This window comes from Miscanthus floridulus, chromosome 15 (assembly GCF_019320115.1).
Source record: "Miscanthus floridulus cultivar M001 chromosome 15, ASM1932011v1, whole genome shotgun sequence".
NCBI lineage: Eukaryota > Viridiplantae > Streptophyta > Magnoliopsida > Poales > Poaceae > Miscanthus > Miscanthus floridulus.
Window position 1 is genome coordinate 8,671,471 of NC_089594.1, and position 9,221 is coordinate 8,680,691.

Here is a 9,221-nt window from a genome sequence, read left to right on the forward strand (position 1 = left end):
AGTGTCCGCCGACAGAGGCGGAGTGTCTGCCAGTAGACGCTGACACCTGTCCCATGCAGTATGTGAGGTGTCACACACACACACCCACCATGGCCCCACATGTTAGCCCCCTCTCACAGACACCTACATAGCCCCCACTCCCACACACTCCCCATTCTCATTCTGTATAGAAAAGAAAGAAAGAATAGAGAAGAGGAGAAGGAGAGGAGGAGAGGAGGAAGAAGAGAAGGAGGAGAGGAAGAGGAGGAGGGCATCCACCCCTTGGCTGGAGGACGACGCTGGCGACGTGCTGCATCCTCCCCACGCCCTGGACCTCGCCGGAGATGGAGGAGAAGGCCCCTAAGACTTCTTCTTCTACCTCGAGCTCCCATGGAGGCCCCAAGGCGATCCCCTTTCTCGAGCAAGCCTAGGCTGAACTGCTGTAGATGGAGCACCCCCAAGGCATGGTGAGCAAGCCCCAAGCCTTCTCCCCCGTCATCCCCCTCCCTACCGGCCTCTCCACCGAGCTCTTTCTCCATCCATGGCCACCACCACCATGGATGAGCTCGAGCTCCTCACACTTGATTCATGGCACATCAAACACTTTGAATAGGTTCCCCACATCACTAGAAAGCTATAGAAGCAAATCGCACTCGATTCGAAGTCTGGATGCCCCTGAAATCGATCCCGACATCTTTTGCACTACTGTTGTTCGTAATTTCATGGAGTGTCCGTCAATATTTACGGACTGTCCGTCAAATTATTCACAGCGATATTTATTCAACCCGAGAGCAGCCTTGTATTGGGGGAGTATCCGTCATATTTGGCGGAGTGTCCATCAATTTTTGGCGGGGTGTCCGTTAATGCACAGTAACAGTAGCAACCCAACTTGTAAAAGTCATAGAAAATTTATTTTAAATTAAAAAATGTGAAACAGGTTTTGTTGTATTAGTCAGAATATTCTCTATCATCCAAACATGATTTTGACACCAGAATTATATTTTTAATTTGGCCAAAAAATAATGCATTTTTGCTTGTTAAATGTATAACTCCATCTATAGGTCTCCAAAAATCATGAAACTTATTTTGTTAGCTTCCATTGAGCATGTGCTAGCTGGAAAATATTCATGAGCATCATCTCATTTCATTTGTGCACATGCCATGTCTATTTTATGCCTCAAATAGTAACCCAACACTTGGAATCTTCCACTTTTTGCACAATGAGCATACGCCTTTACTTAGATGTACTCCTAAGCACCCTAGGGACATGTAACACCCTAAAAATTTCAACATTTTAAAATAGGAGGAAGTGATTTAATTATGCATTTCATGGGCATTTAAAGTTAGAAAAATAATAACTTTGTTAAAATTAAAATCAAATATAGGTCTACATACATGTTGTGCATACATGCTGCTGCATTGGGATTTTTTTTGTGATGTTTGGTTGATTCAAAACCCAAAGGAATTCAAATCCATTTCAAATTTGCTTTGGACATCTAGAAATTCAAAAGAAAATGAATTATTTTCCTCCCTTCCCATTTCAGCCCGAGTAGCCCACTGCCAGCCTATTTTTCCCCTCGCAGGCCCAGCTCTTCCCTTTTCTATCCTGTGTGGGCCGCCTTCTTTCCTTTCTCTTGCGCGGCCCAACAAGTCGGCCCAGTAGCAGCCGCAGGCGCCGCTCCCCTCTCCCTCTCTGTTTCGCTGACTGCCTAGGCCCACTACTCGGCGTCGTCTCCTTCCTTCATCTCGGGTCCAGCACGAACACCGCTCCCGCCGCCGAGCTCGTCTCCGCCTCTGCCACGACTGCGTCTTGGCGTGCTATCCATGCATGCCTCGCCCAATAAATAGCGCCCCAGCGTTGCGCCGCCCTCATCTAGCCCTAAAGCACCAGCCGTAACCCTTGCATTGCGCCAGCCGCCGCAACCCTAAAAGTGTCTCCGTCGCCGTTTGCCCATGGAGCCGCACGCCGCCGTAGACTTGCTCTCGTCCACGAAAAACACCTGGGTGAGTTCGCTGTCATCTCCTCTCTCTCCTGGTGTCTTTGGCTCGTGAATCCGTGGCCTATAGGTCGCGTTCCCCGTGCGCTGTTCATCGCCGTTAAGGGCGTCGCCGCTTAGCTGGCCACCAGCCCCGCCATCCGCTCTCTCTGTCTTGGATTTATTTCCACCCGTTCGATCCAAAATCAAGGACCGAGATTAGAACATACCCCTTCACTGTTATATTTGCTAAAGAACCCCTAGGGTTTTAGATTGTTGAACCCGCCATCCCTGCATTTATTCTAAAGAGCCCTGTCTTTTCTTTAAATCATATTCGCAGTCCTCAGGCAGATTTAAAATCAGATTTTAATTATTTTTAAATTCAAAAATTAAGTTTCACCAATTTACAAAATTGCCACTACTTTCCGTAGGCCATAAAATCTCCGTTTTAACTCTGATTTGACCCGTTCAACTTGCGTTAGGTTCGTAATTCCATAATCTATATGTTCATACTACTGTTAGACATGTTTTCAACTTTTAAAATTCAAGGTTAGATTTAATCTATTATTTTATTAAAGGAAATCTTGTTTAATTCGTAACTTCTCCGTTTTAGTTCTGATTTTTGTGATCTTCGCATCTGTGTGTTCATAGCGAGACATAGATTCATTTTACAAGCTTTTCATCTTAATTTTATGCTGTTGGTGTACTATTCTAATCTATAGCCTTTGTTTGCTATGCATGATTTCTTCTGGATGCTTGTATGTTGCTGTGATTATCGAGTATAGACGGTGAGCAATTCGTGGGTGATCAAGAGTACTACTTTGATGAGCAGGATCAGCAGGAACACTTTGATAAAGGCAAGTATAGCATGAGATCATCCTTGTTTCCTATTCACCTAAATACATTTAATACATATTTGCATGTGTCACCTTGATAGGGATTCCCTAGAATTGAACTTATGCCTCGTCTCCTATGGGATATTCATTGGGTAGCTTTGCTAGTGCTCAATTAAACCATGATCTTGTAACTTGACTAATGGTATATGCAATAGACATTAAAACATGACTTTTTAACAACTTCGAAATAGGGGCCTAGAGTATTTAGCTACTTTCTAAATGCTTCAGATTCCTCTGCCTAAGGACTTATCTATAAGTGATCATCCGGGACTTATAGTACAGCTATGAGGGCTACATGGCTCTGGCTTTAGCTCAGCATGAGGACCTTTTCTAGCTTGTTAGAGGTTACCTTTATTTGGCGTAAGAATGGCTTGCCGAATCGGGTATAGGACATCCTCTACTCTTATGTGTATAGCCATGATGGAATTGTGCCATTCGATAGGGGGGGTTCCCATATCTGTTTGCCGAGTGAATCTAATGGCCCTAACTTGTTAGACGAACCTTTGAAAGGCTTCATAGTGACCCCTGACTTCTCACCTTGGAAGTGTTTTGGGAGTCATAAACCCGAGCATATGGGTATCATGACTCATAGTGAAAGTGTACAAACTCTATAGAGTGTAAAACTGGTATATCAGCCATGCTCATGGTCACGATTTATGGAATACATGATCACTAAGAATTATCCGTTTATGCTATTCATTATTCTTGTTTACATTGATCATGTGTTTACTATGGGATTGAAACAACTTGTTGATACTCTTATGCTAAAATTGTGACAACTAAAAGCTGAATGCTGTTAAACCTGTGTCAAGCCTTTTGAGCCTCATGAACCCCATGTTACACTTGTTGAGTACGACATGTACTTACGCTTGTTTATTTTCATTATTTGGATAAAAATCCTAGATGGGTAACAGATGGCTATGGTAATGATGACTTTCCTGAGGATTACTAGACTTGTGGTCAACCACATGACGTCCCTATGATATGGAGCTTCCGTGAGAGATTTTTCTTTATACTTCTGCCACATTTATGTGAAGACTATGTCTTATTATTCGTGATGTAATAAACACTTGTGATGATACTATTTATAATTTGTTGGCTTATGTGTGTGACTGATCTCTGGGTGCACATAAGATTATGCATCCTATTTTATCCTTAAAATCGGGTGTAACAGATTGGTATCAAAGCCGTGTTGACTGTAGGACGTAAGTCTAGTTAGCAATGGTCATTTTAGCCTCTTTTGCTTCATTCATTTCATGCTTCCCATCTTACCCTTGTTATATACTAAATTTTATGCTTCTTTTGCCTCACTCTGTTATGAAAATTATTGCTTCTAATCTGACTAAATCTAATTTTGTAGATGCCTCGTGCCAACAAGACCACTCGCATCAGCACCGGAGGCTACTACCCGCCTCGTGGCTTGTACGAGTCCATGGAGCCACATGAGGAGGAGGAGGAACCCTAGGAGCATGAAGTTGACTCACCACCACCTATACCAGCACCTACACCTGAGCCACCCTAGGAAGAGCCAGAGGTTGTCGTATTGGAGGATGATGCTGAGGAGGATGCCGCTCAAGAGGATGAGCCGATCCCTCCCCTGGGATGGACTACAAAGGTCTGGTACAAGCCGAGGTGTGAATCCACCATTTCACACCACTGACTTATTGGGATTCTTTAGACCTACTACAGTGATTAGGACACAGCTGTGGAGTACGTCTCCAACGAGCATACGCACCCTCTAGAGGACACTTATTGGAAGACCAGGGTGTGCATCTCTATTAGGGATGAAGAGAAGGAAGCATACCAGCTAGACTCGAACGCGCATCACGCTCACTGTGCCACCATGGAAGATAGCATAGAAGATGCAGCCGTGGTAGCCTGCATGGGTCTCTGTGGTCGTCGCTTTGATGATATGAAGGAAGACCAATACCGATTCCTCCCTCGCCAACACCCTGACTTGGCATGGGCAATAATCGACCCTGAGGGCATGGATCCCACAACTCAAGTGATGGTGCACTATGTCTATGAATTAGTGGACAAGAATCGATGGCTGGAAGATCAGTTGAAGGCACAGGAGGCTCCCCATAAGAGATACCGACAAGTGATAGATGAGCAAAGGGCATGCCTTAACCTACCAAGGATCTACAAGGAGGTTCCCCATAAATTTTTCCCATAGGTGTTGGAGTCCTTTCTATGTAATAAGACGTTAGTAGCATGGGTCAAGTTGAGTCAAGTCGAGTCAAATAGTGTGGCGTGAACTTTGGTGTGCCTAGTTGATTTATTATTATATTTATGTGCGAGTTGGATTTTTGTAATGAGTACTAGAACTTTGTGGGCATATCCGCAAGTTCCATAGTTAAGAATATTAAAGTTTGAGTCAATAAATAAATAGTTGGGTTTGGTATATCTTGTTCTCTTGGATCAGTTTTTCGAAAGCAGCGTGTCCTTATCTCAATGCCAATCTAAATCTACTTGACCAAAAATTTTGAAATTTTTATGGGAATAACTAGACTTAAGTATCTTTATAATGCCTTTAGAATCACTCCTATACCTAATCTGGTTTGAGATATAGCTGTTTTAAGTTGAAGTTTCTGCGCAATCTAGAATCTAGAACAGTTTTGGTTGTGTCTTGTTTTTGAGTAACCTAACGACAGAATCTGGCATGTGGTCTGAATAAAAGTTGTAGATAATTTCTTAAGCTTTCTAACCATGTAAAGCACACCTCTTTTGGATATCTAGAATTTGAGATATGACTGCCTTACCGAGCTGCTGACGTTGGAACTTGTCCAGAAAATTTTCAGAATGTATTCTATATCTATATAAGTGTCTACAACTTGGAAATCTCTAAATTTTGAATATTTATGTGGATGTCAGATGTCTTGAAGAGGAAGAGGCCAAGGTCGTGGAGGTGTTCCCCCACATCGACCACCACCACCGCCACCTACTATTGAGCAGCTTTTGGCAGTGCAGACACAGCTTATGCAAGCTCTGGAGCAGAATCAGTAGAATCAACCAATTGGTGGAGCACCACGTGACAAGCGTGGTGAATTCTTGAAGGGCCACCTCCCGGTGTTTTCTCATGCCACTGATCCACTGGAAGCATATGATTGGCTTCGTGCAGTGGAAAAGCAACTCAACATAGCATAGTGCGATGACCAGAGAAGGTGTTGTACATGTCAGGACAACTCCAGGGAGAAGCTCAAGACTGGTGGGAGGCATTCGAGTATGGACATCCCACTAATGCTCCTCCTATCACCTGGTAGGAATTTAGAGAGAATTTCATATCTTACCATATACCTGAAGGATTAATAGAGCTCAAGTAGGAGGAATTCAAAGCTCTAAAACTAGAATCCATGACTGTAACTAAGTATCATGACAAATTTGCTCAGTTGTCACATTACGCTCCAAATGAGGTGGCTTATGATACTGATAAGCAATGCCGCTTTCTTAAGGGTTTGTATGATGGTCTGCAACTCTAGCTCATGTCCAATACATACCCTAATTTCCAGATGCTGGTGAATCACGCTATTGTTATTGACAATAAGCGCACAGAGATGGAGTCCAAGAAGAAGAGGCTTCAGGGATAGGCCTCTGGAAGCAACACTCGTCCACGCACCAACCCTCAGCAAGGCTTCTAGCAGAGGTACTAGGGACCACCCAATCAGTAGAGTCATGGTTAGTACCCTCAACGCAACTCAAATCAGCAGCATCCACCATACCAGTAGTAGAATGGCAATCAACATCCCCAACAGCAGAGTGGCTAGCAAACACCATGCCAGGGAACGCCTAACAACACTCCCATGAAGACCAGTGCACCTAGCACCCCCAACGTATGCTATTGTTGTGGAGAAGTTGGGCATTATGCTAACCATTGTCCTAGGAAGCAGAATGAGCTAATGCCCCAGGGTCAGCACAGTAATCCAAAAGGAACACCTCAAAAGCCAGCACCCAACACGGGAAAGGTGAATCATGTCTCTACAGAGACGGCGCTTGCGGAACCAGAAGTCATGCTCGATACATTTGATGTTAATTCCACTCCTGCCACTATTCTTTTTTATTCTGGAGCTTCGGATTCTTTCATATCACAAGCATTTGTTAGAACGCATAGCATACCCTTATGTGCCATGCAAAATCCCATATTAGTAAACTCACCAGGAGGTAGTATGCAAGCTTCTTATTGTTGTCTTCCAACTAGTCTATCCTTAAGGGGGGTAGAGTTCAAAGTGAGCCCCATTGTGTTGAGAACATCTGGCATTGATGTGATTCTAGGTATGGACCGGATGAAGCAAAACCAAGCAGTAATTCAGTGTAAGGAGAAGGTAGTTGTTGTGACCACACCGAGTGGGGATAGAATCAGTGTCGATGTTGTAGTACGAGCATAGCCAACAGCCACAGCGAACCAACTTGATGATAGCGCCAACAAGGACCCAGTAGTGGATGAGTTTTCGAATGTGTTCCTCGATGACTTGCCAAGTATGCCACCTGACCGTGACATTGAGTTTATTATTGAATTATTACCTAGAACTACACCTGTAGCTAAGCATCCATATAGAATGAGGGTTAATGAATTAGAGGAACTTAAGAAACAAATAAAGGAGTTATAGGAGAAAGGTTTCATTTATCCTAGTTCGTCACCTTGGGGAGCACCGGTTATATTTGTAGACAAGAAGGATGGTACCCAGAGGATGTGTGTGGATTATCGATCCCTAAATGAGGTTACTATCAAGAACAAGTACCCGCTACCTAGAATTGATAACTTGTTTGATCAGTTGAGAGGTGCCTATGTTTTCTCTAAGATTGATCTTTGTTCTGGTTATCATCAACTAAAGATTCATGCAACTAACATACCCAAGACAGTTTTTACTACAAGCTATGGTTTCTATGAGTACACCATTATATCCTTTGGATTGACCAATGCACCTGCATACTTTATGTACTTGATGAATAAGGTGTTCATGGAGTTTTTGGATAAGTTTGTGGTGGTATTTATTGATGATATACTAGTATTCTCCAAAATAGAAAAAGAGCACCCTAAACATTTAAGGATTGTCTTGTAGAAGCTCAGGGAACACAAGTTGTATGCTAAGCGAAGCAAGTGTGAGTTTTGGTTGAAGGAAGTTTCTTTCCTAGGCCATGTTGTCTCTAATGGTGGAATAGCAATGGATCCAAGCATGGTGAGATATATGTTGAATTGGAAACCCCCAACTAATGTGGGAGAGAATCGTAGTTTCTTGGGATTGGCTGGATACTACAGAAGGTTTATAGAAGGGTTTTCTAAAGTTGCCAAGCATATGATAGCTCTGTTGGAGAAGAATGCTAAGTTTGTGTGGTCTAAAAAGTGCTAGACTCACTTTGAAGAATTGAAGAAGAGGTTGACTACCGCCCTAGTATTGGTTTTACCAGATCTGAGCAAGAATTTCTCTATCTATTGTGATGCGTCTCATCAAGGTCTCGGATGTGTTCTTATGCAAGAAGGCAGAGTAGTGGCCTATGCATCCCGATAGTTGAGAAAGCATGAGCTAAACTATCCTACTCATGATTTGGAGTTAGCAGCAGTGGTTCATGCTTTGAAAATATGGAGACACAATCTTATTGTGCATAAGAGTGATATCTACACTGATCACAAGAGTCTAAACTACATTTTCACTTAGACGAATCTGAATATGAGACAGCACTGATGGTTGGAGTTGATTAAAGATTATGATCTGGAACTACACTATCATCCTAGAAAGGCAAACATTGTTGCCGATGCTCTTAGTAGGAAGAGTTACGCCAAGGAGGTGCAAGTGGCAGCTATGTCAAGTGAGTTGTGTGCAGAATTTGAGCAACTGAACTTGGGCTTTGTCACTAATGTAGTGGAATTGGTGATAGAACCCACACTGGAGCAAGAAATACGTAAGGGCTAGTTACTAGATGCGAAGTTGAAAGAGATAGCGGAGAACAAAGTGATTGGCAAGGCACCAGGTTTTCGTATGGATGATAATGGAACTCTATGGTTTGGGAACAGACTATGTGTACCTAAGATTAAGGCTATACGAGATGCAATTCTTTATGAGGCACATGAGTCCGCTTACTCTATTCACCCTAGGAGTACCAAGATGTACTTGGATCTGAAAGAGAAGTATTGGTGGTACAGACTGAAAAGAGATGTTGTTGAGTACGTTGCTATATGTGATACATGTCAGAGAGTCAAAGCTGAACATCAAAGACCTGCAAGATTGCTACAACCAATGAAGATACCTAAGTGGAAGTGGAAGGAAGTTGGTATGGATTTTATTGTTGGGTTACTACGCACTCAGAGTGGTTATGATTCAATTTGGGTGATAGTGGATCGATTAACTAAAGTTGCTCACTTCTTACCGGTCAAGAC